This window comes from Carcharhinus amblyrhynchos, chromosome 20, assembly GCF_965287045.1.
Source record: "Carcharhinus amblyrhynchos chromosome 20, sCarAmb.v2.hapA, whole genome shotgun sequence".
NCBI lineage: Eukaryota > Metazoa > Chordata > Chondrichthyes > Carcharhiniformes > Carcharhinidae > Carcharhinus > Carcharhinus amblyrhynchos.
In genome coordinates, this window is record NC_137343.1 from 18,900,245 (window position 1) to 18,924,553 (window position 24,309).

A 24,309-nucleotide genomic window follows, 5' to 3' on the forward strand; every position below is an offset into this window, starting at 1 on the left:
TCTGTTGGCTTCGCCCTCAACGGATGCAGAGATGCGCGCGTGCGCCCAGCAGCGGCAGGGCGGGGCCAGGCCGGGTGAAGCGGTCGCGAGGAGACGTAAATGTGATTTTGAAAGCAGTGGCCGGCTCGAGCTGAACGGAGTGGAGTGAAGTAGAGCGGGAGGAGGGAGAGGCAGGAGAGGGTGGTGGTGGTGACGGCGGCGGCCGGCGAGCGATGGCCAGGCAGCGGCGCGAGAGACTCGCCCAGTAACGGGCGGCCCAGCGCGAGCCAGTGAACGAGTGAGTGAGCCAGCCGCGAGATGAAAAACTCTGCAGGGCGAAATGAGGGATGGTAAGTTAGTGAGCGCCGTTAGCGGTTTGATATGAACGTAACGTTCCTCAACTCCCCCCGTCCCTTCGCCTCAACATCCCCGGGGGGCGTGATTGAGTGAGTGACTGAGGTTAACCGGGTACCGAATCTCCTCAGTCCCCGAATCGTCCCGGGGCTGCTTTTTATTTGTGTGTGAAAGCAATCATACGAAGTCAGTGGCGGTGATTGAGGTGCTGTGACCGGCCAGCCAGCCAGCCAGGGGGATAGTGAGTGTGATAACTGGTGCTTTATGATAAACGGGTGTCGAGAGCAGGGTTGGGGGAAAATCCACACTGCTGCACCACTGATATAGATTGTGCTGGAAATTACTCCCTTTTTGAACAACGTGCGAGGCTGCCTGGTGCTGTATGTGCGTGTGTTGGGGGGAAGGCCACTGCATTGATGCAAACGTGATGGTGCACACACATACAGCCCGAGTGAGGGAGATTGAGAGTGACATTGGTCTGCACCAGAGCAACGCTGGACATTCAGATAAAAGCAAAATACTGCAATCTGAAACAGAAAATGCTGTAGAATCTCAGCAGGTCTGACAGCCTCTGTGGAGAGAGAATAGGGACAACGTTTCAAGTCTGGATGACCCTTCGTAAGTGCTGGACGTTATCGGGGCAGCTCTCTTGGTCAACCTCTATCGTTCAGCCAACCTCAACCACTACATTGACTACACTCCCAAGATGCTCCTGTGGGCTGGATGTGGAAGGCATTGTGTAAATTCGCAAGTCCCTTTTGCAATTTGCCAGTGATTTCTGGCCGTCCTCACTCCAATATTGTCCTCATGGTGGCTGTCGTCTTCACAGGTGAAGCAATCAGTTTGTGAGCTGAGGAGGCACCGTGGTTGTCCAGGGCCTGGGAAAGGGGATGCATGAGGTGCACAAACAGAGGAGAAGCAGTGCCCTACCTGGGCTCAATTTCTGTTGTTCTACATAAAACGCTGTGCATAATTGTTCCTCTGGGTGTGAAATTTCTTACCAGCTCCTGTTCTCCCCCATCTCCTCCCACACCCCCAAGTGATAAGCTGGCTTGAGCACCGTGGAGAAGGGTTGGGGATGGAGGGAGCTGTGCTTGATTAACGTAAGCATTTGGCTTTTCATTAATCAATGGTGCTTTCCATCAACCGTGCCCAGGACTGATTTGTGCAGAAACGGACTTGTGCATTGTGGGTGGAGGTGTTACAGGGGCAGATGCACAACCTGTGTCACTCAGGCCGAGTCATAGAATCCTTACAGTGCAGAAGGAGTCTGCATCAATAACTATCCCACCCAGATCCTGAACCTGTAACCTCATGTATTTCTCCTGCAAATCCCCCTGACACAACAGGGCAATTTAGCATGGTCAATCAACCTAACCCGCACATCTTTGGATTGTGGGAGGAGACACATACATCTCTTAGTTCCTTGGACTTTCACTTCTTTGGGTGTACTAACTTTGCAAAGCCTGGAATTTTTAAATAAAAAAAATTGTGTTTAATCTAAAAACTGAAAATGCTGGGTAAATTCAGTAGGCCAGGCAGCATCGATGGAGCGAGAAATGGCATTAATGTTTCAAGTCCATATGACCCTTCGACAGAATTTTTACCCCCTTCAGTTTTCTAGCAAGCTTATTTGGACTTAAATGTTAATTTGGCTTCTTTCTCCACAGATGCTGCCAGATCTGTTGAGTTTATCCAGCATTTTCTGAGTTTTTATTTCAGATTTTGAGTATCCGCATTATTTTGCTTTTGTTCATATTTGGTCTGCCTTGCCCAAAGTCTGCAACCTTGTTTGCATGATGCTGAGAATATGTACTGGCTGCAAGACTCGGAAGGTAAGTTCTCTTTGGACAAAACTTTTGGAAATCACTCTGATAATTAAATCGGATAGGCAGTGCAGTTGATAGAGTGACACCATATTTGACTGGGACGTCAAAGCATAGGCCTTGTGCGCTGTTATGTCCTTCTTCCCTGATTTGCAAATAACAGTTGAGAGGAGTCTGGTATAGAGTATAGGCACTGGTGTAATTCCATTAAGCTAAATGGCCTAGTTCTGTGCTAGGGATTCTGTGAATAATACATAAGCATCCCATTAATTACTTAAACATTCTACTCTTGGGAGAAGGCCAAGACCCACAGCCACGTGGTTAACTCTCAAGTGCCCTCTGAAATGGAGGGCAGTTTGGGATGGGCAACATATGCCGGTTCAGCCAGCAACACATACATCCTGTAAAAAAATAAATTTAAAAAAACTAGAACGACTGAAAGCATTTTTAAAACTTTTTGTTTTGATAAGATGCCTCACAAAAGGTTGCTGCAAAAGGTTAGGGTGCACAGAGTTGGGGGTAAGGTGTTAGCGTGGATTGAGGATTGGTTGTCTAACAGGAAGCAGAGAGTTGGAATCAATGGGTGCTATTCTGGTTGGCAGTTGGTGACTAGTGGATTGCTACAGGGATCGGTGCTGGGGCCTCAACTGTTTACCATTTACATAGATGATCTGGAGGAGGGGGCTGAGTGTAGGGTAACAAAATTTGCTGATGACATGAAGATAAGTGGAAAAGCGAATCGCTTGGAAGGTGCGGAAAGTCTGCAGAGAGATCTGGATAGGCTGAGTGGGGGAGGACCTGGCAGATGGAGTATAACGTTAGCAAATGTGAGATTATCCACTTTGGTAGAAATAATAGTAGGAGGGATTATTATTTAAAGGGTGAAAAGCTGCAGTATCCTACGGTGCAGAGGGATCTGGGGGTCCTTGTGCATGAGTCACAAAAACCCAGTCTGCAGGTGATCAAGAAGGCGAATGGAATGTTGGCCTTTATAGCGAGGGGGGGGGATAGAATATAAAAGCGGGGAGGTCTTGCTGCAACTGTATAGGGCACTGGTGAGGCCGCAACTGGAGTACTGTGTGCAGTTTTGGTCACCGCACTTGCGGAAGGATATTTTGGCCTTGGAGGGAGTACAGAGAAGGTTCACTAGGCTGATACCAGAGATAAGGGGGTTAGCCTATGAGGAGAGATTGAACAGACTGGGTCTGTACTCATTGAAGTTTAGAAGGCTGAGGGGGGATCTTATAGAGACATATAAGATAATGAAGGGGCTAGATAGGGTAGAGGTAGAGAGATTCTTCCTGCTTAGAAAGGGTAGCGGAGATAGGGGGCACAGCCTCAAAATAAGGGGGGGGTGCAGTTTAGATCAGAGTTGAGGAGGAACTTCTTCACTCAAAGGGTGGTGAGTCTCTGGAATTCTCTGCCCATTGAAGTGGTGGAGGCTACCTCGCTGAATATATTTAAGTCACAGATAGATAGGTTTTTGATAGACGAGGGAATTAAGCGTTATGGAGAGAAAGCAGCAAAGTGGAACTGATCCACTTCAGTTCAGCCATGATCTTGTTGAATGGCGGGGCGGGCTAGATGGCCTAATCCTGCTCCTGTTTCTTATGTTAAATGCTTTTGTGAATGGTTAGTGCAGATGATGAGTTATAATTTTATGTTTGAGGTGGTGAGCTCATTAGACAATATTTAATGTGCTTCACAGCGATGCCAGCAGATGAAAGCCATCAAACGATGAGAGTTGGTGCAGATATGATGTGCTGAATGGCCTCCTTATTTATGTCTAAGAAGTGACATTGAAATTTACAATGGTAAATATTGACTCAATTGTGACTGAAAATCATAATAATCAGCATTAAGATTTCTGCACATTAAATTGATGCATTCTGCAAAATTTATTTCTTAATATATAATACAAGACCCTCTGACATATATATTACCATTGCATCTTCCAAAAGTATGATTGATGTGTGTATATAGAATATTATGATTGGCTGAAATATCCACTTATCTATTACTTATCGAATATCCAACTAAATATAAACCAAAGTAGGGAAATCTGAATATCCAGGGCACAAATCGGGGTTTGTGGGGGGTGGGGTGGGGGGGGGGGCGGTGTTGGTAATAGTAGCTTCAAGTGAAGTGAGGTAGAGGGATGTTAGTTTCAGGTGAAGACAAGTGGAGATGATAGAGGAGAATAGCAGTGTAGATAAGGACAAGCAGAATGGGACAGAAAAGAATTGAAAGTTTAACAAAAGTTGCACATGAATGGTTAAGGAATACAAGTTTTTAAAAAAAACTAGGAATTTTTTATCTCAATGCACAAAGCATCTCTAAGATAGATGAACTAATGATCCAAGTAAAGATAAATCAAATCGCCATTAGTGTCATAGTTACATGGTAATCAAAGTTTGGCAATAAATATTTCAGACTACACAATATTTTGGAAAGTCACACGAAATGGCAACAAGAGGGATAGCCCTCCAGTAAATTATGACATAAAGACTAGGACTTTAAAGAGAAGGGCTCTGACCTCAAGATCATGAAGTAAAATCAGTATGTCAGAATCATTATGTGCAGAAATTAGAAATAGCAAGTATCAGAAAACACTGAATATTTATAGCCACCCTAACAGTGATTATACCATTGCACAGAGCATTAAACAAGAAATCCTGCTTTTGTTATAAGCTGCAATGTAATAATTATGGAAGGGACTTTAATCTTCCAAAGACTGGGACAATCAAATTGGCAAGAGTGGTCTAGAATATTATTGTTTCTTGGACCAATGCACTTAGGTTCATCCCAAGTGGATTCCAATCTTGGATGAGGCATTGTGTAATAAAGTAGGATCAATTAGTAAAGGATCAACTGAAATTTTGGTCATAATACTAAAGCCAACTAGGTGCGAAGGGAGAATTGCTAAGGTAGAATGGGTAAATAGATGGTTGTAAATGAACAGTGGGAAATATAAGAAACTATTTAATGTATCCAACAAAAATACATTTCATGGCAAAACAAAAACTTAGCGAGGAAGACCCATTTATGGATCACTTGGGCAGGTAGGAGTAGTATTAGATTCAAAGAAGTGAATAGGCAACAAGACGGCTGATGAATTACAACATGGGAAATGCAAAGTTACTCACTTTAGTCAAAAGAATAGAAGAGTAGATTATTATTTAAAAGGTGAGTAACTTGTAAATTTGAATGTACAAGGAACACAGGAAAAGTCAAACCCAAGGCTCATTGAACAAAGTGTTCCCTCCGTCCTAGACAAGACTCCAACCAGTGGAGAGTTTTCCCCAATTCTTATTGATTCCAGTTTTGTTAGGGTTCCTTGATGCCATGCTCAGTCAAATGTTTGCTGCCTTGATGTCAAAAGCAGCCACCCTTGCCTTCCCTCTTGAGGACAGCTATTTTGTCCCACCAACATTTTGTGCATAGACAGAAACTGAAATGTTTGCAAGTCAAGCCAAGGCCTGTTTGCCAAGCCAATATAATTAATTAAAATGAGTACGGTGTGCTGCTTCTACCATTGCATTAATTGTTTTATTGGTTAAGTAATTACTGAGTATACATAGTATAATAATTTCATATATAGTGTAGCGATTGTAACAGTACAAAAATTTAAAGCCAATACTCTTTCCACCATACACCATACTTTTGTCCATTCTTGGTGGCAATCATCATCAGCATATTTGGACAAAAGCTGTAATGAGCCAAGTAACCTGGCAGAACATAACTTGCTCATTGATGCGTAGTTTATTTCTGAGTAGCTGCTGCTTGATTGCACTACCTTTCATCACTTTGCTGCTAAATAAGCATAGATTATTGGAGTTGGTAATTGGCTGGGTTGGTTTTATCTGTTTTGTGGACTGGACGTATCTGGGCTGTGCAGATGCCAACTATAATGGAACAGTTAAGCTCTGGAGCATAAGTCATCAGTACTACAGCTGGTACATTGTCATGACCCATAGCTTTTGCGGTATTCAGTTGTTCTAACTGAAGGGCATTGAGCTCAAGTGGTGGGCAGAATGCAATTGACTATGTGGATTGTTGGTGTAAGTATTAAGGTTTGTAATCTTTTTGAATTGAGTTTTATGGCTTTTGCCCACAAAAAACTTCTAATAGTGCACTTCAAAAATCTAAGTAATACCATTTTTCCAAACTCCAAAGGAGAGAGAGGCAAATTTAAAGCCAGTGTACCCACCTTAGCATGGAAATGACTGGTATTCATGCTTTTCTTTGTTTCTAGTGGCATTGAGTTTTGTTTCCGAACTAAAATGTCTTTGTTTTCTTCTAAAAATTTGTTGTAGATTTGGAGCTCAGCTTTCATGGTATCTATTTCTATCCTGTTGTTTTCATTTTGCTAAGCAGTAGTCATCATGAGGAAGACCTGAATAGAGAACATTGCTGTATGAAGGATATTGGAGTCAATTTTCTTTTGTTTACATTTTTTCCTCCCTTTGGGCTTTGCTGAAAAGTTTTGGCTCCTTTTTTCACTGGTCTGGCAATGTTCATCTCGGAGGAGGATTTAATGCTTTTTACAATGCCAAATTCTTCATATAGTGTGGCCATTGAAACTGCATGCTTCAACACCATTGTGAAATTCTCCAAAGGACACTGTGGCAAGGTTGTCCTGTTGTAAAAGCTGTTCTCAGATTAGTTACATCTGCACTCAATTACTTCTGATTCTTCGATAGAAACTTAAAATCTCTCTCTCATTTTTATGGCATTAATTGCTTCAACTTGGTATTTACTACAAACCTAAAGAATCTCTTTGATGTTTCACTCCAGATTCCTGTTTGTTAGAGCACATCGAGATGACACTGAATGACAATAATTCTAGAGCATGTCTGAGGAAGTAAATCTCAGCTGCTTCATAGGCAACCCCATTTGTCACTTAAGTAACTCCATATTTTGCTCATGATTCCAATCCAGTGACAACTTGAGAATTGATATCTGGCTGTTGAATGAAGATGTGATCAGCCTCGAGTGTCAATGTTTTCTTTGTTCAATTAGGCCCACAAGTTAGGCAGTGGCACTTGAGGCATTGAAGAATTCCTTCTACCTCTAGAGTGCATTCTAGGAAAACGTGAATACTTTTGAGAGGAGAGAAACTGGGGACACAAGTGGTTGGAAAATGGAAAGAAGGGAGAAAATATGATTTGTTTGGTACTTAATGAAAGAACCAAGAAACCATTGTGGCTGAATAAAAGCTTGTGCAGTTGAAAGCACTTTAGATTTTCACTTTACACTCTAATAGCAAGTAGAGTTTTTTAAGTACTGAATAGTACCAGTAAATCTGTAATAATAAACACTAAAAGCAAATTCATTATTCAATAAAAGGGATTTCTCTATCTGTTGGCAGAGTAGGAAATGTCTTTATCATTAATGGGGCAGTCTTTTTGAAAGAAATTTAATGAATTGATCATTGTTTCTACATTTCAGGGTGAGTACAAATGAGCAAATGTTAAATAATTTAAGAAAATGACTGAATTGGAGCATAACCATTTAGCGTTGTAGTTTTTAGCTCTGGAGAGGATAACTTTAGTTTCATAAGGGGAATAAGATCCTGTAACTACAGTATTCTGTAATTATATGGGTGTTGCTTGAAAGATCACAGATAAACCTGGGATCTGGTACAAAGAACAGGAAGTGTTTCATTTCAAACTATGGTTTTGTGGTACAACCCACTCCATCGTGAAAGCAGATGCTTGGGGAAAATCAGTTTACAGCTTCAGTAATAAAGCAGAAAATGCTGGAAATATTCAGCAGGTCAGGCAGGATCTATGAAGCGAAACAGGTTGATGTTTCAAATTGATCATGACTTCACTGTGAAGGGTCAGCAAAAACCCTACACATGATGCTGCCTGATCTCTGAATATTCCTAGCCTTTTCTGTTTTCATTTCAGATTTCCAGCATCTTCACTTCTTCACTTTTGTACAGATTCAGTAATAACCTATGTTTTGATCCTGGGAAAGGTGCTTTTACACTTTTTTTTTTGCTAATCCTGCCTGCTTCCTAAGCACAGGTCCTTTTCAATAAACCTAGTGTATAATTATGATAGGTTCCAGCAATTGGCTCAAAGGTTATCCATCCACTTTACTTTGGAGTTTGCTGCCAAGCACATAAGCTGGCCAAAATGAGGGAAACACAGTAAAAAGTCTGACAACACCAGGTTTTAGTCCAACTGATTTATTTGATAGTAAACGCACAAGCTTTTGAGGTTTCCCTCTTCGTCAGGTGAATGGAGAGTTCTGGCCTCAGACAGAGCATATAAAGCACAGACAGTTTAGAGATTACTGATTAGAATGCGAATCTTTACACCTAACTTGCTGTTCAAGTCCTAAAGTGGCCGACAATGTGAGTGGAAGGAGCACTGATCACAGGTGATCATGAGGGAGCCAGAGGTGGTTGCTGAACAGAATTGTTGAAGCATCACTACTATGAATGATAATGCCATTTATAACAGAGGCTAAAGAAAAATTAGTATTATCACCTTAATGCAGCAACAACTTGCCTTAAGGTGTTTCCTAGGAGAGTTATCAAAAAAACTTCATACCTAATTTTCATTTGATCAAAACTAGGCCACATGCAACTGAAAATTCATAAGATATAATCTTGGCATTTTAACCAACCTAGAATGATTCAAAACTTCTGAAATTTCATATATATGACGTTTTGTAATCGAGTTGAGTCGTGTTTAACTCCAGGGGAGTAATGAATAATAATTTTGGAGATGTGTAAATGAAGGAACAAGGCTAGTTGATGATTTTCAGTATCTGGTGGCTTTTCACTTTTAGCAAGCGTTAACAATGGCACAAAAATTGCTGAACTGGTGAATCTTGGAACCAATGCTATGAATTAGATTTTATTTTAACTGCACCCTTCAGATTGTATCATTTTTGCAAGGTACCTATCCCAATTGGGAGAGAATTTTCAAATTCTTGAGAGCAAGTTTTGCAATCACCACATACTTGAATGTCCTGGTAGTTTCTCTATTTTAGTGGTTTTTCCATTGAGTTTATTGGTGTCTAAAATGCTTAGTATTAGTGCTACTGACAACATGCTGACAGTGAAGGATATCCTGTTTGCTTTTGTGGCCCCATTGTCTCAATCAATCATCTCTGCCAGTGTTTATGTTGACTTTTTTCAGTTTAAGAAATTTAAACTGTATGAATGAAAAATATTTGGAGCTAATATTCTGATTTGGAGTAGTTTTTAAAAAAGCTGGAATTACTTTTGGGTGTTGAAATTAAGGAACTCATTGGTAGAAGTGGGCACTTGCACTCTCGCACATCCTATTGTGACAGTGAGAAAATAACTAAAATAGTAAATATAGCCATGTTTGTACAGCTACCACATGGTCTGTAGATGCAGCTGCTAGGAAAGACTAGTTTCCTGTTTACTACAGTTTTTATGAGGATTATCACAAGGTATTTGATCCTCAGTCACAGGGACACTGTGCTGTGTGGGCATCCTTTTGCAGCCATGTCACTAGCTGTGTGCATGTGTACTGATTTGACTTCGATCAAACTAGAAAATGCAGCAACATCCAAAATTTTACAAGAAAATTTGTTAACTTTGTGACATCCTCAAATGCAACATGTAGTGAAAATTGTTATTCAAACTTCAATTCTGTTTATTTTCACAGCTCCATAGTCAAATTATTGGTCTTCTAAGAATGAAAATTGGGAGTAATGTCTGTTCCTGGTCTATCCATAAAATCTTTTCCAAATGCATGTGACTACTATTTGTACCAGAAGGTCCAAGTGATCCTGTTTCGGAAGGGACAAAGATGGCTCAAAAGCTGTTTTATAACTTGCTCCTGATCTGAGATCTTCTGAATTAAAGAGGGCCCAGGTACAAGACTCATCATGGGCTTTTTGGTGGACCTGTGCTTGAGAATCCACTGAAATGAATGTATTGTAAAGAAAAAGAGGCAACTGGACTAAAAGCACCTTCCCCTGCAATTTTCTCAGCAGTGGCTGTTGTGGAAGCAGAACTGGATCATTCCATTTAGAAAACCATTGGACCACCCTGTAGTAGTGTGGGAGAGGTGGTAATGACCTGTCTAAGTCTAGAACCTGAATATTATTTTGGTAAAGGAAAATTGATCCTAACCCTTGATACGCAGTATGTAATTAACTTTTAGCTAATACGCAGCAGTATAAAAATGGGTTAATGTAGTGTGCTGGTCATTCTTGTTGCAGCAGAATCTCTAGTGTTACTGCTTGGCTCAAGCAAATCTTGGGGCTACTGCATTTTTCAAACCATGACTAGGAACAATTAAAGCTCATCTACAGGACAGGAAATGTTATTAGAACTACTTCACATTAGCAAAGCCCCTGAAATGCAACAGGAAGGAAGTATGTGATGTAGTTAATATGTGCATCACGCTTCATGAAATGGTGGTTAACTCTTCCAATAGCATAAAAAATATTACTTGGCAGTAAAAATGAGAAGTTTGAAAGCAAGCTGAAAAGAACTGGATTTCGCTAAGCCTGGAATATGCATTTAGCTGAGGAGTCTTTCAGTGAAATGGTTCTGGGAAGAAAACCATGCCAGAGTAGTTTTGTTTTGAAGTATTAAAATTGATATTTTGAAAAATGTAACCATGTTTTGTTAATTTAGTGGATTGCTTTGTACGTCAGGTACATGAATATAAGAGCCCGCTGAGGAGAGAAAAGGCAGTGGAAGGGCTTTTAAATCTTGAATAATATCTTCAAAAGGTAGATCATTTTACAGCCATTATGCTTTTCTGGGTCTTGTTTTAGTAATGTTTGTTGAATTGGTCGTGCAGTTCTAAACCCATCATTTATGTACCAATTCTGAACACCATTTGATGAAAATTCATTAACTGGGCTTTTTTCCCTCAGACAGCAAAATTGCTTTTATTTTAATAATGGAAGATGGCAAAATTCATTTTCAAGGGACATTTAGGCCCCTCTGCATCATGAATTTACAGTGCTTTGCAATCATCACTAGATCTTTCCTGAATGAAACTTAATCCTTTCCTTTTCTGGGCAAAGCTGTTGATATTTGTTGGTCCTTGCATGGCAGTATGCCATTTAATAACTGAGTTCATTGCTTCAACAAGCAAAAGTTTCACAACAGTCTGGGGTGGCTGCTTTGCAGTGTTCCCAGTAAGTTACATAGTAACCTGAAAGTTTCCCCTTTTTAAGTTGCTGTGCTCCAAAAAGTGGCGTATTAGGTCACTGATGTTCTCTGAGACTCTGAGTTGAAAATCTTGTCCCTGTGCTAGCTATAAAAGATTGTACTGCAGAATGATTTGTCTGTCCACTTCATTTATAGTACTAAAGTCTATTAGATGTTTCCATTTTGTAGAGCAATTCTGAGTAGTCTTTGCAATTGGAAGTGATTTTGTTTGGTTAATATTGTAAAGATTTATTGCACTGTCCCACATTTTGGCAGTCTGTACATATTTCTGTTAGTTTCATGTTAGAAAATGCTACATATGAGAGAAGTGAAAGCACAAGCACCTCATATGCACAGCAGCTCTGGTATTCATCAGAATCACAAGGTTATTATGGAAGCTTTTTCCTTTGCAAAACAATGGGTAACAACTTTGATCGGCAGTAATGTCCTAGGGTGTAGTCGTAGGATCTTAGCAGTTACAGGGATAAATTGGATGTGGGTATGCAGGGTGCCATCTTGATAAAGAACAGTGGCAGCCAAGAATAAGAAGGTGTGAGTAAATATGCAACACTAATTTAAAGACTCCATGCTCCAATTATTACCCTGTCTTAATTTCGCACAACTGAATGTGGCAAACAAAATAGAGGACATCATCAACCACCACCTGTAGCCCTTCAAGATTCCCGCCTGGCCCTTTGTAACAGAACAAATTGAATGAATTGCAGGCACAAATTCAACTTTGAGGGTGTGATATGGCAGCCATTATGGAGATATGCCTCTAACGTTTAAGTTTTTATTTATTAGTGTCACAAGTAAACTTGTATTAACACCGCAATGAAATTACTGTGAAAATCCCCTCGTCGCTATACTCGACTTTGGGTACACTGAGGGAGAATTTAGCATGGCCGATCCACCTAACCAGCATGTCTTTCGGACTGTGGGAGTAAACAAGAGCACCTGGAGAAAACCCAATTAGACACAGGGGGAAATTGATCAGGACTGGGGAATTAAATATGCCAGGCTGTAAGGTCACAGGAAAATGGAACAAATGGGACCTGGGGGGAGTGAACTAAATGATTATGGATGACATCATTCTATTCAATAGAGAGTGGGTGTAATGAGAGTTAAGTAGGCAATGGAGACTTTATGGGGAGAATTAAGAAATGGGAAAGGATTCAAGGCCAGCTATAATTGTGCATTAGCCCTGGCCTCTGTACAGGTCCTTGAAAAAAGGCTGAACAAACTTGGATTGTTTTCACTGGAGCATTGGAGGCTGAGGGGGGACCTGGTAGAGGTTTACAAGATAATGACAGACTTGGATGGAGTGGTTGGTCACTCTTTTTTCAGTTCTTGGAGACGTAGGTTGAAAGTGAAAGGGGAAAGGGCAACGTTTTCACACAGAGGTTAATGAATGCTTGGAACATACTGCTGGAGGTGTTGTGGAAAGCAGATTCTATGACAGCGTTCAAGAGGCATCTGGATAGAAATATGAATAGGTGGGGAATAGAAGGATATGACCTTGTAGAGGCATGGAAATATTAAATTAGAAAGACTTCTGAATTGACGTAGACTTGGTGGACCAAAGGGCCTGTTCCTGTGCTGTATTGTTCTTTTGAACTGGTAGCTTGTATAAATGTTGAGATTAAACAAGCATGTTGCAAAGGCAAAATGATTTTAATGGGTGCTTTTGGATAAGCAAATTAGATTTGGATAAACAAATTAGCATGTCAGAAAAGCTGCATTTCTCAAATATGTTTAACATAGTTTTCTGAAGCAGTATGTTCTAAAATTAATTTAATTCATTAATTTAAATGAGAATTGGGCTTCATGGCAATTGAACATGGCATTGTAAAATTATAGGCTAATTAGCTAAATGTCTATTGTTGAGAAGTCACTACAGTTGATTAAGAATAGGGTAACTGAACATCTCAAATGTCACCTGATCAGGGACCCAGCATGGATTTGTAAAGGATGGTTGTGCCTGACAATTCTGTTTGGATAGGAGAATTTCTGATATTTGTGTGGATTTCCAATAGGTATTGAATCCAGTCTCAGAATAGACTGTTATCTAAAATTAAGGTTAATGACAGCAAAGATAAATTTTTAACCCTGTTGGGAAATCGGTTGAGCAAAAGAAAAGTAAGTGAGCTGGGAGAATGGGCAATTTCTTGAATTGTCAGGATATGACTAATGATTTTCTGTAAGGATTATGTTGGGGTCTCAAACTATTCGCAGTATTCATTAATGACTTGGATGACAGGCTGGAAAACCATGTATCCAATTTTGCTGATTACACTGCTTTCAGCATGCAAGTATTGATAGATTAAGCAAATGGCAGTGGCTGGGGCGGATAAATGTGAGATCATTCACTTAGGACCTAACAATGATAGCACTGGGTACTTTCGAATTTAAAAACAATTGGTATGTGGGTATCACTGGTTAGACCAGCATTTATTGTTGATCCCTAATTGTCCTTGAGACGGTGATGAGCCACTTTTGTTTTGAAACGCTGCAGCCCATGTGTTGCTACACCCACAATGCTTTTAGGAAGGGAGTCCCAGTTTTCAAACCACTGACTGAAGGAATGGTGATTATTGTCCCAAATCAGGATTGTGTTGGGCTTGGAGAACACCCTGTAGGCAGTGATCTTCCCATGCATCTATTGCTCTTCTACCTCTAGGTGGTAGAGGACGGAGGTTTAGCAGGTACTGAAGAGGGGGCTTGGATGAGTTACAGCAGTGCACCTTGTAGATAGTACACACTGTCTCTTTGTCCACTACTTTAAACATTCATATCTTCCACTGCTGACGGAGTACCAGTTTTTAGAGGGCTGCTTAGTCCTGGGTGATATTGTATTTCTTGAGTGATGTTGGAGCTGCACCCACCCATTCTGTATTCCATCACACTCCTGACTTGTATCTTGTAGACGGTGGATAGGCTCTGGGGAGTCAGGAGATGAGTTACTGGCTGCAGAATTCGCAGCCTCTGACCTGCTCTTGTAACCACAGTGTTTATGTGGCTGGTCCAATTCAGCTTCCAGTCATTGGCAATTTGCAGGATGTTTATTGTATGAGATTTAGTGATGATGGTGCCATTGAATATCATGGCAAAATAATTGGATTATTTTCTGTTAGAAATGCTCATTACCTGGCAAGTAGCATTCACATTACACCTCTGCCCAATTTTTGCTGCATATAAGAACTAAGGAGCAAGAATAAGCCTTCTGGTCCCTCGAGCCTGCTTCGTCATTCAATAAGATCATGGCTGATCTTTTTTGTGGACTCAGCTCCACTTATCTGCCCACTCACCATAACCCTTAATTCCTTTACTGTTCAAAAATTTATCTTTGCTTTAAAAAACATTTAATGAGGTAGCTTCAACTGCTTCACTGGGCAGGGAATTCCACAGATTCTCAGCCCTTTGTGTGAAGAAGTTCCTTCTCAACTCAGTCCTAAATGTGCTCCCCCTTTAGTTTGAGGCTATGCCCCCTAGTTCTAGTTTGACCCGCCAGTGGAAACAACTTCCCTGCTTCTATCTTCTCTCTTCCCTTCATAATATATGTTTCTAAAAGATCTCTCATTCTTCTGAATTCCAATTAGTTTAGCCCCAGTCTACTCAGTCTCTCCTCCATAAGCTAACCCTCTCAACTCTGGGATCAACGTAGTGAATTTCCTCTGGACCCTCTCCAGTGCCAGTATATCCTTTCTCAAGTAAGGAGACCAAAACTGTACACAGTACTCCAGGTATGGCCTCACCAGCACGTTTATACAGCTGCAACATAACCTCACTGTTTTTAAACTCCATTGCTCTAGCAATGAAGGACACAATCTGTTTACCGCCTTAATCACCTGCAAACCAACTCCTTGAAATTCCTGCACAGCAGCATGCTGCAATTTTTTTACCATTTAAATAATAGTCCATTTTGCTGTGATTCCTCCCAAAATGGATGACCTCATGTCACAGGACCTCACATCATTGCCCACTCACTTAGACTATGTATATCCCTTTGCAGATTTTTAACGTTCTCTGCCACCCATCTTGGTGTCATCTGTGAATTTTGACAAACTACAATTGGTCTCCAATTCCAAATCATCTATGTAAATCGTAAACAATTGCGATCCCACCATTGATCCCTGAGGCACACCACTAGTCACTGATCGCCAACCAGAAAAACACCCATTTACCCCAATCTTTGCTTTCTGTTAGTATGGATAGAGGAATGGTTAACTAATACATTACCCATAATACCATGCACCTTTATCTTATGTAGCAGTCTTTGGTGCAGCACCTTGTCAAATGCCTTCTGGAAATCCAGAACACTGACTGTATTGGCTGATTTGCAAATAATGCTGAACATTGTAAAAAGAACATCCTATTTCTGACCTTGAGGGACAGCAAGGGAAGGTTATTGATGAAACAGCTGAAGATGGTTGGGCCTAGAACACTGCCCTGAGGAATTCTAGCAGTATCGTCCTGTAACTGAGATGAATGCTGTCCAACAACTATCTTCCTTAGTGCTAGATATGACTCCAGCCAATGAACAACTTTTCCCTTTTTCCCATGGAGTTTGCTAGGGTTCCTTGAACCTACACTGTCAAGTGCTGTCTTGATGCCAAGGACATAAAAAATAGAAGCAGGAGTTGGCCATTTGGCCCTTTTGAGCTTTTTCTGCCATTCCGTATGATCATGGCTGATTGTTCAACACGCTAGGCTGATCCTGCCTTCCCCCACCCCATATTCTTTGATTCCTTTTGCCTGAACCTTTTTTTCTAACTTCTTGAAAACATACAATGTTTTGATCTCCACTACTTTCTATGGTAACAAATTCCACTTGGGTGAAGACATTTTTCCTCCTCTCATCCTAAAAAGTTTACACTTTATCTTAGACTGTGACCCCTGGTTCTGTGTTCCTCTACCATTGGGAACATCCTTCCTGCATCTAGCCTGTCCAGTCCTGTTTCCCCTCATTCGTCTAAACTCCAGCACATATAGTCCTTACTGACTCGATCTCCTTGTAAATCAGTCCTGCCATCCTGGCTATCAGTCTAGTAAACTTTTGCTGCACTTTCTCCATAGCAAGAACATTCCTCCTCAGATAAGCAGACCAAAACTACATACAGTATTCCAGATGTGGCCTCACTGAGATCCCACATGATTGGAGCAAAACATCCCAGTTCCTGTACTCTAATCCTCTCACAATAATACTATTTACCACCTGCTGCATCTGCACGCTTACCTTCAGCAATTGGTGTACAAGGGCACCTAGATTACATGTCCATTCCTCTCTCTTAATTTCTAGCCAACTAGTCTGATCAGTTTTCCTGCTCTTTCTGCTAATGGATGACCTCTTATTGTACTGCAACTGCCATGCAGTTGCCCACTCATTGTCCAAATCACACTGAATCATGTCTGCATTCTTCTCAGAACTCGTCTTTCCACCCAGCTTTGTCACTTACAAATTTGGAATTATTGCATTTAGTTCCCTCATCTAAATCATTAATATCTGCTGGGGTCCTAGCACTGATCCCTGTGGTATCCCACTCGTCACTGCCTGCCATTTGGGAAAACCTCCCATTTTTCCCACTCTTGTGTCCTTTCTGCTAACCAGTTACTCACCTCACCTCTGAAGTTCAGTTGTTTTGTTTGTGTTTGCAATAGATTGAAGATGAGGTCAGGAGTTGAGTGGCCATAAGTAGGTTATTTGTGTATGTGCTACTTGATAGCACTGACCTTCCATCATTTTTCTGATGATTAAGGGTAAATTACGGTGATAAATGACCAGACTAGATTTGCCCTGCTTTTTGTAGGGAGAATGTACCTGGGCAATTTTTCAAATGCTTGAATAGATGCTTGCGTTCTTGTACTGGAGCAGCTTGACTGGGGGTGTATCTAGTTCTGGAAGACAAGTCTTTAGTACTCTAGCTGGAATGTTGCCAGCACCCAATGCCTTTGCAGTATCCAATGCCTTCAATTATGGAGTGAATTGAATGGGCTGAAGATGGCATACATAATCCTGAATTCTTGGAAGGAAGCTGAGATGGATCATCCACTCAGCGCTTTTAGCTGAACATGGTTGAAAAAGCTCAGGCTTTCTCTTTTGCACAGATGTGCTAGCTCCCCCATCATTGAAGATGAGGACATTTGTGGAGCTTCCTGCTCCCAGTTAGTTTAATGGTCAACCACCACTCACAACTGGATATGGCAGCACCTCATGGCTTGGATCTGATCCATCGGTTTTGGGATTACTTGGCTCTGTCTATTGCATGCTATTGTTCGGCATGCAAGTAAACCTGTATTACAGATTCATTGGGTTGGCACTTAATTTTTAGGTATGCCTGGCCTACTCTTGGCAAACCCTGCTGCACCCTTGGAACTAGGGTTGTTCAGTCACTTGATCAACTTATAATAATTGTATTTTGAAAAATAGTGCTAAGGAGAACAGAGGGTTTAAAGCAATGGAGCCTTATTTACAGCTACGTGTTTCAAACATAGCTTCTTCTAGGGACTTATTACATCACTTCTACAGAATACATAAAATTTTCTCCCTGAAATTGAGCGTGACCAAAAAGTTTTACATGAACAATAATCGTGTCAGTCACTATTAATAAGACAGATGGTCTGGAGGTTGTCATTTTGTAAATGGTTGATGGCAAACCTCTGGCATTGTCTTTACACTACTAGTAACCTCTGGTATTTCTATCTTTGCATGAACGTTGTTGGTGGTGTCTTTAACTGGTGTTGATCATCAATGGATGAGGGGTTACGTATCAAGTGTCTGTTGATATCGGAGCTATAAGAAAGTTCAGGGTCAAGACTTTATACAGTTGAATCTGGATTCTCAGCAGGTTCGATTGTTGGTGGATCTGTTCTTCCAGCCAATTTACTCCAGTCCAATGCCAGCATCTCCTCCAGATGTCATCTCTGGACACTATAAGAGACAAGTCCAGTCTCTGCAAGGATTGTGGCAGGAACCTGTTTCTCTCCTGTGGAGTAATTACAGCCAAATCCCTTGTCTTTGTTGGATAACTCTGTATTGTGCTTTGCTTTCCTGCCATTCCATTTGTCCTTTTGTAGTTGCTTTTGTGTGATCTCTTTAGTTTTCGGAGATTTCAGTGGATCCAATGTCAAGTTGTCCCTTCATCATTAGTAATGCAGGAGAGGTCTTTCATGGAATGTACAGTATTCCTATGCACTAGTAGGAATTTAAGATGCTTAATCAGCGATCTTTGTTCCTTGGTTGCCCTCAAGGTATGATTCATGGTTTGAATGAAACGTTTGCTAGTCCGTGAGTAGCAGGATGACATGGTGCAGACCTAATATGTTGAATACTGTTCTCTTGTATGAAACTTTAAAACTTGGGGTGGCTCAGTGATTAGTGCAGCTGGCTCACAGCGCCAGGAACCCGGCTTTGATTCCAAGCCACTGTCTGCACCTTCTCCCCATGTCTACACGTTTCATCCAGGTGCTCTGGTATCTTCAGTCCAAAAGACGTGCTGGTTAGGTGTATTGGTCATGCTAAATTCTCCCTCAGTGTACCCAAACAGGTGCCAGAGCATGGCAATTAGGGGGTTTCATAGTAATTTCATTACAGTGCTAATGTAAGCCTGCTTCTGACACTAATAAATAAACTTAGTAATGGTCAGTATCTACTTCGAACAAGTAGTCAACACACCTGTCACTTATCAGCAAAGCACACACTGAGCGATCTCAGAAGTGATGGAGCTGATTTTACGATGAAAGACTTTGGAACCAACACCTAATCTGAAACCCTACTGCTTCAGAATAGTAGGATTGAGGTCTGTTGTTGCTAACCAGTTTTTCCAGAATCCAAAACTACTAAATACTACATTAATCTTGATCTAATTAATTGGAGAAGACGATTTCATCACAGTAATCTTTGACCACTTAATGTGAGTATTGACTGTTACTAAGAATATATGCCCTTCAAAAGGTTCTGTAAAATCTGCATAGACTCATTGTCAAGCCTCTTCAGACCATGAGTGTTGCTAAGGATAGTAAGAAGTCTGACCACACCAGGTTTAAGTCCAACCGATTTAGTTGATAGTAAACTCGCAAGCTTTCAAGGTTCCTGTCTTCGTCAGGTGACGTCATTCACCTAACGAAGAGGAGAACCTCAAGCTTGTGAGTTTACTATCCAATAAATCGGTTGGACTTAAACCTGGTGTTGTCAGACTTCTTACTGTGTTTACCCCAGTCCAACACCGGCATCGCCACATCATGTTGCTAAGGATGGCAGGTTTCTTACCTTTGCACAGAAAGAGCATGTTCTAGCTTTATCTCCAATTTTTGCATCCAATTTAGGTCACCAGAAATAACTTATTTCTATTTCCTTCAAGTATACAATTGCTCAGTGGCCCTCCATGTAGTTTCTCCAACACCTGCTTTCTCAATGGTGACAGAATGATCACTCTAAGCATCCCAAAGACATCCTGCCTACTGACAGCACAATCTCCTGGAGTGGTAGGGTTTCAGGTTAGGTGTTGGTTCCGAAGTCTTTCATCGTAAAATCAGATCCATCACTTCTGAGATCGCTCAGTGTGTGCTTTGCTGACAAGTAACAGGTGTGTTGACTACTTCTTCGAAGTAGAAGGTATTCCCGCTGGAGACGTCCGTCTGACTACCTGGCTGTGGCAACCTTGAGTCTGTCCGCATTACCATATAGATTTGACTGTCGATGCTTAATGGCCTAAGTATATGCAGACAAGGACAATACCCACTTTTGCATTCTACTTGTTGCTAGTGATGGAATTCTTGTGTGTCTGTGTGTGTGTCTGTTTGTCTGTGGTCTAAAAATGGTAGTGGACGATAGTCCTTCAGCACTGTCAATCCTTTCCTGTACACGAACTGATGGAATTTCTTTGCTCCAAAGATGATCCCAAAATGCTCCCCTTTCAATCTATGCATAGTTACTTCCAGCCTTGCTCGAGGTTCGAGACGCAAAAGCAATGTGCCTTTGTTCACCTGATGGCATGATGTGGGAGACCACCACTCCTACAGCATAAGGGAATGCTTCACAAGATAACTGGTGGGGAAGCGTACGATGTGAGAGAGCTTCGGATTTAAGTAAAGCATCTTTTGATCCAACCACTTCCATGTTTCATTCTGGCACGATGCTTTTTAATGGTTTCAGAATGGTTGCTAGTTTTAGGACAAATCTTCCATCATAATTCAAGAATTCCAGAAAGGAACATAACTGGTTAATATTCTTGAGGTGCAGGCAGTTCTATCATGGCCTTAACCTTAGAAGGAGATTTGTGAATGTCAGTGGTGTCAACCACGTGCCCAAATACTCAACAGAGAATTGGAAGAACTCAGTCGTCCTTGCAGACTTTCAGGCATAGCCCATTCCAGTTTCTGGCGAGTGGCATCCAAGTTTTGAAGGTGTTCCTCTTCACCTCTTGCAGTGACTAGGATGTCATCCGGATAACACCAGACTTTGCTTGGTCCACTCTGGACCTTATCCATTGCGCTTCGATGCAAAACTGGCAGTTTTCGGTACCAGAACAAGCTTTTATGTATCATGGTTGTCAGAAGTTTCAGTGACTTCTTGTCCACATTCATCTGTAAGTAAGCCTGGCTTGGGTCAATTTTGCTGAAGTGTAGGCATCCTACCAGACCCACAAAATAAGTCTTCAATCTGGGGTAACGAGCACTGTTCTGCATATAACACTGGATTAATGGTGACCTTGAAGTCTCCACAAATCCTTACTGATCATTCTTCTTGATGACTGGAACTATTGGCATGGACCAGTCACCTAATGTTGACCGACTCCAAGACTCCCGATTTTTCACAAGTCATTCCAGCAATAGCCCAAGCTTCAGTCTCTTGTTTAACACTCCAAGCTCTATAACTGTTGCAGAGTATCATTACTCACATTGAATCTGCACTGACAACACCACACTAAATTTACAAAAAATCTACTTTCCAGCATTTGGCCTTAAATGTTATAACATGGCAGACAGGTAGCAATACAAGTTTCAAGGCACTCCCAAGTTCCAACAGAACATGCCATTCAAATCTTCTGATGCCCTCAAATTGTTCCAAGCAGACTTCCACCAGTTAAGCCAACCTTGCTGATGGCTTGTTTCCCAAATCTCAAAACCCCCCTTCTTTTGAACAACAAAAAAACAATATTACAAGCATTCTGCTTGGTCCTTCACAGAAAACCCCTTCATTCAGCTGCTTCTCTTCGACTCCCTCCCTTCCATTTTGAAGAGAGGTAGGAACAGTCTTGTCAAGATGTCTCCAAGCAGAGATCTCCCCTTTGAGGTGCACTCTCAATCTTGGCACCCCTCCTGATTTTGTTCTGCAAATGAAAAGCGTGGCTGAACACAACAGCAACCATGTGAAGCAGCAGGCTGTACCAATTTAACATGCTGACCATAATGAACAGATGCCAGTTAATCATGTGCTGTGATCTCCAGCCCATTTCCTAGTGTTAACCATTTTAAGCTCCCATAGTACCTTGTGTCATGGAGGATTCCAGGTTTTTTTTGCAGGAGTTAAGATTAACATGACTTTACAAAGGCCAGCTGCTAGCAGATGACTCTTGTTTCCTGTTTTGTTGGGTTCAGTCTATAAGCATATTGTGATTATTACTCATCTCTATGTAAAACAGTTAACCCATTTATAACTTATTTAAATGACCTTTCAACTTTTTTGACCGATAACTATTTTCCTATGTTGAAGAATAGTTCTATTTTTGTTATTCAGTGTGTAACAATGTATTTTTTTGAACAGTTGCTGCTTAGAGGTCTTCCAGTTTCTGCTGACTGCAACAGAAATGCTTCTATTACTGTTCTTTAGTGATGTGGAGTCTCAGCAGTTCATTGGTAGTTTCAAGACGTAAAGATGTTTCATTTATTTGTACAAATTCCAAAACCAGCAGTGTCATTGCAGCAACCATATTTTCTCAATGCTATAGCAACTTGTATGCCTGCTGTGGGCTGTGCTTGCTTAGGCCCTGAAATAACATGTAGCATTCTGTTGCCATATGAATCTCTTATACAAAGATACTTTATAGGTAGGATTTTATTCAAAGCACTTACGAATTTTATAGTATTAATTTGATGAACTAAAATTGACCTGAGCTGGTGCTTTCATCACTGATATAGCATTTCCTGAAATGGCTGTGAATTAGTTACCATGTTTTGCATGTTATTTCTTCTGGATGTTTAACTGTGGACATCTTTCTGTATGAATTAAGATTTTTGATTGTCAAGTTACATGTGTTTCAGTTTGTTTATGCATTGTGCTGCATTTCTATGTAGCTGTTAATGTCTTCTGTGTTCGCTGTGTCTACAGTACATTAAAGCTGATGCTTGTGTTTATCCTGAGGACACTGGATGTCATTTGTGCAGGTGATGGGCTACATCTGTGTAGGTTTGGTTCCCATCTAAAATGCTGGACAAACAAACGTACAATGCTATGAAAAAATACCTTACTATTGGAGAGCAGCTTCTTTATTTACTGAATATAACTGCTTGTTCAGTTTATTGCCCATGTGTACAGTTGATGAGGAATCGTATCAAGGCCAATTTCTTAAAGACGGTGATGGTCAGGGCCTTACAATTCCTCTACTCGGAGTGTTCATCTGTCCACATTTATTGGGAACTTGTCCACGATTTCTGTCTGTTTCAAACCAGTTCTCTCGACTGTAGTTTTTTCCCCCCAAACCCTGCATACGTTTTTAATTTATTTTCCACCTCCAATTCCTAACTTGCTTCAGTAATCCAAATTCTAGATAATCCATCTCTTCTAACCCAGCACTCTGAAAAAATGGGATCCTTCCTCAAAAAGCTGTGGTCTCATGTAACTTGCATGTTTCATAGATCCTACTATATTTTAAGTGTGCTTTTCATATTTACTCTTGTATAAATACTCTGTCGGCAACTGCAGATGAGTGGCCGGAATTCTGTGAAAAGGAATTACCCCAAGCTTGCCAGAACCTGATGGCCATCTACATGGTGCAAGTCCAGAATGTGATGGAATACACTCCACTTGCCTGGATGAGTGCAGCTCCAACAACACTCAAAACTTGACTTTATCCAAGACGAAGCAGCCTGCTTATTGTAATCTCATTCATCACCTTAACGTTCACCATTTCCATCACTGGCACGCTGTGGAGTCGTGTTCACCTTCTACAAGTAACTCACCTAGGCTCCATTGACGGCACCTTCCAAACCCGTGACATTCACCATGTAGAAGGTTGAGTAACAGATGCATGGGAACACCACCTGCAAGTTCACCTTCATTCTTTCACTATTGCTGGATCAGAATCTTGGGACTCCTTTCTTTAACTGCACCGTGGGTGTTCCTATACAACATTGATTGCAGTAGTTCAAATCGGCAGCTCAAATCACCTGTGGGGCAATTGAGATCTGCAATAAAGGCAGTGAAATAATAAATAAATGATTATGGTTCACTCCACTTTTGACTTCTATCTTCAACTGCCACTCATGATCACAGATTTTGATCTGAGAGATTTAAATATTGGTCCTCTTAACCTGCTACTGCCAATTGTGGAAAAAGCTGTCAAAAATAAGACTTGTTCTGACTATTTCCTACAGCTCAACTACTTTTTACAGGCATAGAGGTTAAACAAACGGTCACAAGAGTTCCCAGCCGTGATACCAAAACTGACTTTAATTTCCTGAAATCGCTTACGTGTTTCACAACTTGCAGCAGTTGTGAACATTTTTTTTAGGTTGCAGTCAGTTACTACTGCTTAAATCAGCGAACTACAAATTTTAAATAGTCCTTCTAACATTTTCTTACTTTAGTTATTGTAAAATGTGTAGTTTTTAAAGGTAGGAAAGTCCTTAGTTCTGTTCCACTGGCATACTGTTGTCAGAAGTGTGGCCTTGAGAGTTGCAAATTCTCCCAGTGTTTGCATTAGTTTATTCCATTGGGTTCATGTCACACTATCTGTAAACCCCATGACTTGTAAAATCTCTAACTGTGCT

The 24,309-nt window shown here is 41.0% G+C and overlaps 1 protein-coding gene across 1 annotated transcript in view; it reads left to right on the plus strand.

Moving 5' to 3' along the window:
• Window positions 1–209: 209 nt before the first annotated feature.
• The window catches only part of LOC145355806 (protein-tyrosine sulfotransferase 2-like), an 82,247-nt gene continuing 58,147 nt past the window's right edge, over window positions 210–24,309 (plus strand). Inside the window, exon 1 of the mRNA XM_080208196.1 lies at window positions 210–329. The gene's annotated coding sequence lies outside the window, so the exon portion shown is untranslated. The remainder of the gene's footprint in view (window positions 330–24,309) is intronic.